Here is a 6000-nt window from a genome sequence, read left to right as displayed (position 1 = left end):
AGAGCTCTCATGGCCCCGAGCCAGGTTCTGGTGCACGGGCATCGTCTCCTTCCGCCTCTGGGGCTGCCCTGCCTGGCCCGACACAGGAGGCAGCCCAGGGGTGGGCGGGAGGGAGGGCAGCTTTATCCCGCAGGGTGGACTCGGCCTGGGGGGTCTGACGCGGAGCCAGGCTGCGGGCCCCACCCGGTCTGTGCTCCCGGCTGTGTGACTCTGGGCAGACGGCTTAGCCTCTCTGTGCCTCTGGCTCATGGTGAGGAGTGAGGGAAGAACAGCCCCAGGCTTCAGTGCAGTGCCTGCCGGGAGGGGGGACCCAGCGGGGCCTCGGCCGCACCTTCCCTGCACGACCCCACTGGGCACCTGCGGGGCCGCAGGCGAGTGACCGCAGGGCTCTGGCCCGAGTGTTTTCACACACCGGGAGCCGGGAGCTGCCGGCCCGACCGCTGCCTCGCTGGGAAGCCCGCCTTCCGGGACACGTTTCTGTGGAGCCAGCAAATTCCTCATATTTCTCTTGAAATTCTCTTTTGAAGAGATCGTGTCGTCGGCGCCTTCGCGTCTTCATCGTGTTTGTCGTCAGCGCTGTCCCCTGAGGTCGTGACGGACTTCTTACCGTAAGGCTTTCAAAGGCACAGAGCCGGTTAAAGACCCCAAGGGACGGGGGTGGGGCGGCAGGGGGACGTGGAAGTGACGCGGGCGGCGGGGCGCGAGGCCCGGGGCCGCGTGCTCCGTGAGCGGCCAGGCCAGCGGCCCTGCTCGTGCGTGAGGGTGACAGGCCGCCGCGGGCAGCGGGGTCAGCGCAGGGGCCACGGGAGGACGTTCCGGGCCCAGAACCACAGCTGACACCCTGAGGCCTGTCGTGGAGTCACGAGGGGTCATGGGGAGGCGGGCCGCGCTCCTGGAGCTCTGTCCCGGGGGAAGGGAGACGGCCGCACAGCAGCCGCCGCTGAATAGGGCGCACGGCGGGCCTGCCGCCATCGTCAGGCTTTGCTCCCGCGGCAGCCCCAGAGGTGGACACTGTTCGGGTCCCGCTTTTGCTTCTCGCTGAGTGGCCCGTCCAGGTGGCGCCGAGGAACGGCCCGGCCCGGCTTGCGGTGACAGGCCCGTGTCCCCGCGTGTGGCGCCCGCCCCTGGGCTGTGCTCCTCTCGGTAGCCCCCCACGGGCGGGTGGTCTGGGAGCGCATCTCAGACCCCTGTGCCGGCGGGGCCCATGCCTGGCAGGGTGGCCGCCTGCTCAGGGGAAGCGAGTCTCCTGCACCTCAGGAAGAGTGGGATCCCGGCGGCTGGGCCTCAGACCCGGGCCGGCCCCACGGCGCGGACCGCAGGGCAGCTCCCTGTGAGACGGAGGGAGGGTGGGGCAGAGTGCAGACACAGGCTGTGGAGAAGCCGCTGTGGTCGGTGTCATCGGGGGGCTGCGTGGGACTTGTCCCCCCGGGGGAGGGGCCGCCAAGAGGGGCAGGGCACCAGCGAGTGGACGGGACGGGGCCGCGCGGGCGCCTGATGCGCTGCCGCCTCGCGCCGGGCTGAGCCCCGGCTCCCATGGCCGAGGCTGCGAGGGCTCAGGAGCCCGCCTGGGGCTGCCCAGAGGAAGGCATGTGCCCGTGACGCCCCAGGCTCCTGACCGCCCCGGCCAGAGCCAGCACCAGGCTTAGGGGCCGTCTCAGCTTCCACTGCCCTGCCCGCCCAGATCAGGCCCTGAGGCCGCCAGGCGTGGGGGGTGGGGCAAGGCAGCTGTGATCCCAGGTACCTGGCACTTAAGCCCGAGTGGCAAACAAAATAAAACTTCCCTCCGTGAGAGCTGAGCCCGGTTAGAAGGCGGTTCTGTCGGGGCGCCGTGTGGGCCTGGCTGTGCGCGCTCTGACGTCTGTTTGTGCTTTTCCCGGAAGTCCTGTGCCGTCTGTGGAGCAGGTAACGCTGAACGGGTGGAGCCTTTCACCATCGGGTGCGCTGACACACAGCGGCGCGCACGCTCCCGTGCAGGCGTGGCTCTGTGTGTCCATCATCGGTGTTGCTCCGACACGGAGCACTTGGGCTGTCTCAGCTCTGGCTTCTGTTACATAACGTTCCCAGCGGGCAGAGCACCGCCGCCAGCCACGTAGTTTGTACGTGTGCCGTGTATTTCTGGTTTTCATTTACACCGTCGGTGTGTTCGGAGACGTGGAAATCAGCAGCTCCAGTCGGAGCCTCGGCCCCTCGCTCGTTCCTCGGCGCCGCCTGGCTGGCGTGGGCGCTGCCGCCCTGCAGCTGGCTCACGGTGGCGGGCTTGTCCAAGGGGAGAAGCCTCCTGGTCTCCGCAGTGACTCAGACGCCGCGTCAGGCTGTGGGGACGGGGCTGTCGTCACCGGTGCTCAGCGTCTCTCTCAGATGCTCCTGCTGCAAGGAGCCTCATCTTGTCTCCCGTCCCCAGTGGACGCTCGTGCACCTCCGGGCGCCTCGGGGCTTTTCTCCCCGAGCTGTGGCCGTGCCTTCAAGAGCGATTTTGTGTCGTGGATGAACTCAGGGACCCCAGATGCTGGGACTAACGTGACGTGTGGGTCATAGGCTCACTGTGAAGGGCTGGGCCGGCCGGTCCACTTGCAAGGCAACATGACCAGCTCTGACTGAACAGCTGGGCTCCAGGAAGCATGGGTCCTGCCCACCTCTCTGTGCCGTGAGCTGGTTGGTGTCAGGCTGGGAAATAAACAACACAGAGTCTGTCCGTCCGTCTCGGGTCAGAGCGAGCCCTGGAAGGTGCCCGCGAGCTCAGGGAAGCCCTGCAGGTGGCTCGATGCTGTCCTGGCAGCGGCGCCCCCGGCAGTGTGTGGAGCAGGCTGAGGGCCACAGGAGGAGCCGGTTTGCCCCGAGCTCTTCCCGGAGATGGACGGCAGGGCAGGCCCATCCTCCGGCGGCGCACTGAGCGCGGCTCTCTCCTCCTCTCAGCCTGCAGGATGCTGGCATCGGGTTCATCCTGGTCATAGACCGCAGGCAGGACAAATGGACCTCGGTCAAGGCGTCCATCCTGAGAATAGCGGTAAGTGTCGGTAACCGCGCGCGTGCCCCCCACCCCCTCCTCCTGGGCGGGTGGCGCAGCCTCTCCTGCCGGCTGGCACTTTGGGTTCTGGCCTGTGCTGCTCGGTGGGGCACCAGCTCGGAGCACCAGCCTGGGGCCTGGGGCAGGGCCAGCCACCCCTCCCTGGGTTCCTCGAGTTGCGAGCACAAGTGTGTGTGCACGTGTGTGCATGTCTGTGCACGTGTGTGTGCATGCCTGTGTGTTCTCAAGTGGGTTACCACTCTCGGGGGCTGTGTTATAACTTGACAACCATCTCCCCAGCTGGTTTGTCTCTGACGCTGAGTATGTGAGATGCTTAGGACACACCGTGCCGTCATTCTCGAGGGAAACCTTCAGGCTACGAGTTTGGGGATTACATTGAATAGCTTTTCCTATGTGACCTTCTCCTTCTCAACGGGCTGTTTCTTCTTTAGTCTTAGACTAAGGCAGACTAGTAGCCGTCCTTGGTGGCCCTCATGGCCACGTGGAGACCCTCCTGGTCCGCAGACTGCAGGCGGAAGAGCCGCTGGTCTGCGCTGCTGCTGTGCTGTTTTTAGCCGCGGGAATAGCTGAAGTCAGCAGAAGGCCCCCAGTCTTACTTGCGGCGGCGGCTTGGCCCGGCTCCCGAGCTGGGTGCGGAGCGCTTCTCCCCGGCTGAGTTTCACCCACCCCTTCCTCCCCACAGCCAGAGGACCGGGAAGTTTGCTGCTCTGCAGGCAGAGTGACCCCGACCGACCCCTGGTGGGGGGACGGTCCCCCAGGCTCTTGCTCTGGGTCTTGTTCTGGCCTCTGAGGGGCTGTTGCTGTGCTGGGGTCTGGATGTGGCGGGAGAACTGATCCCTCCTCCTGGCTGCCTCGTTACTTCCTCTGAACAACGCTTCAGGCCCAGTATCTGCCCCGACGCTCACGACCGACAGGGTCCTGTGCAAACCCGTCCTGGGGCTGCCCGGTCCCCGCTTCGTCCTCCTGACAGAGCGACTCCCTCACCGCCCTGCCCCTGCTTCCCGTCCCCACCAGGCACGCACTCTCTACGTCACCGTTTGTCTGCAACAAATCAAAACACTTGAGGGTGTTTCAAAAGCAGCGTATTCACGTAGTATATAAGTGTTTCATCGTCAGCTTTCCTTTGTTTTTAAGTCCTTAGAAGCTCACAGAGGACTTTGACGTACCACCCCCAGTTCACAGCCAGCACGTCCATTTCATTATTTTAAATTTTAAAATAAATTTGCGCGTGACGTCACCTGACAGCCCAAATTAAGGATTAAATTGTAAAAGCCACTTGGGTCAGATGCACAAAGGACTTAACAACACATTTTTCTTGAATCAATAACTCAGTAAATTAGTCCTGAGCTGGCGGCCAAGAAGCTTCCAGTCAAGTGTGTTGCTGTTTTAAAAGGTAACACTGTTATAATAACAACATTTTCGAGTCCAGTAATCTGCCCAGTTCTTTTGCGTTTGTCTATCAGTGGTTTGAACCACCGCTCGGGCACGTCGTGGTGTGCACGGGCGTCTGAGTCAGGCGCTTTGCCGTGATGGTCACGGGCATCCCCGTGGGGTCCAGGCCTTGCCACACGCCACACCCTGGGGGGCCCTCACCCAGAGCCAGGGTGGCTGCCACCCATCCCTCCTTACCCGCCCCTAGCGCCCCCCCCCCAACCCTGGAGCAGGGCTGCACCCAGTCCCTGCCTGGCCTCCCTTCCTGGGAGGATACCCTCATTCTCTGTCTGCACGCCATGGGCCCTCGAGGCCACGGCCAGCCCCATCCGCCTTCGTGTGGCCGGCACCCACCGGGCCCGGGCGAGACAGGAGCGCTGTGAATCTCTCTCAAGCTGGTCAGCGACTCCTGGTCAGACAATAAGAGATTCTCCAAATGCAGTGTTGTTTTGTAAGAAACAGATACATTATTTTTACAACCTGAGTAGTCATCGAGATCGCCAGTGGCCCCGGGTAGACCTGTGTAGGGTCAGGCTCTCCCGTGGCCGAGCGTAAACGTAGCTTTACTCTTCATCCAGTTGTTTGTTTGTTTGTTTGGTTGGTCGGTTGGTTTTTTGTGGCTGCATTGGGCTTCACTGCTGTGCGCGGGCTTTCTCTAGTTGCGGCGAGCGGGGGCTACTCTTCGATGCGGTGCGCGGGCTTCTCATTGCGGTGGCTTCTCTTGTTGCGGAGCACGGGCTCTAGGAGCGCGGGCTTCAGTAGTTGTGGCTCGTGGGCTCAGTAGTTGTGGCGCGCGGGCTTAGTTACTCCACAGTATACGGGATTTTCCCGGACCAGGGCTTGAACCCATGCCCCTTGAATTGGCCGGCGGATTCTTAACCACTGCACCACCAGGGAGGTCCCTTCATCCAGTTTATAATGAGATGAATTTCTGAAGAGAGCTGGCTCATCTTCAAAACTTTGTGAAAATCATAACTGAAAAGTTAGGGGCTTCCCTGGTGGCGCAGTGGTTGAGAGTCCGCCTGCTGATGCAGGGGACGCAGGTTCGTGCCCTGGTCTGGGAGGATCCCATGTGCCACGGAGCGGCTGGGCCCGTGAGCCATGGCCGCTGAGCCTGCGCGTCTGGAGCCTGTGCTCCGCAGCGGGAGAGGCCACAACAGTGAGAGGCCTGCGTACCGCAAAAAAAAAAAACAAAAAAAAAGTTAGAGTTTTCGTGTTTGCACTGATTCTTATACAATAAAAATATAAATTTTTCTCCTGTAAGCCTTAGGGTTCCCAATACTGCCTTGGAACTGCCCAGAAGTTAGCACTTTGCAGCAGAATGGTCAGAAATTCTCGTTGAACTCCAGTAGTTTTGTTACAAGCATTCACTGGTCGTATTAATGCCAAAAGTTCTATTTATATATTCAACACATTTATCGAGACCTTAATGTGTGCCTGGCGCGGTGGGAAGTGCTGGGGACAGGGGGACATAGCAGGTGGCTGACATCGTGACCAGGTGCCGGACACACACACAGGGCACCGGAGACGGGCAGGGAGGTGGC

General features: G+C 61.9%; 1 protein-coding gene across 1 annotated transcript in view; it reads left to right on the top strand.

Moving 5' to 3' along the window:
• Positions 1-531: 531 nt before the first annotated feature.
• Positions 532-6000, top strand: part of MCF2L (MCF.2 cell line derived transforming sequence like) — a gene marked incomplete at its 3' end in the record, with an annotated part of 38123 nt that continues 32654 nt past the window's right edge. Inside the window, exons 1-2 of the mRNA XM_082675350.1 lie at positions 532-608; positions 2914-3004. The remainder of the gene's footprint in view (positions 609-2913; positions 3005-6000) is intronic.

This window comes from Grampus griseus, assembly GCF_964374135.1.
Source record: "Grampus griseus genome assembly, chromosome: 18".
NCBI lineage: Eukaryota > Metazoa > Chordata > Mammalia > Artiodactyla > Delphinidae > Grampus > Grampus griseus.
Note: the sequence above shows the minus strand (reverse complement) of the source record. Positions and strands in the feature narration are given on the sequence as shown.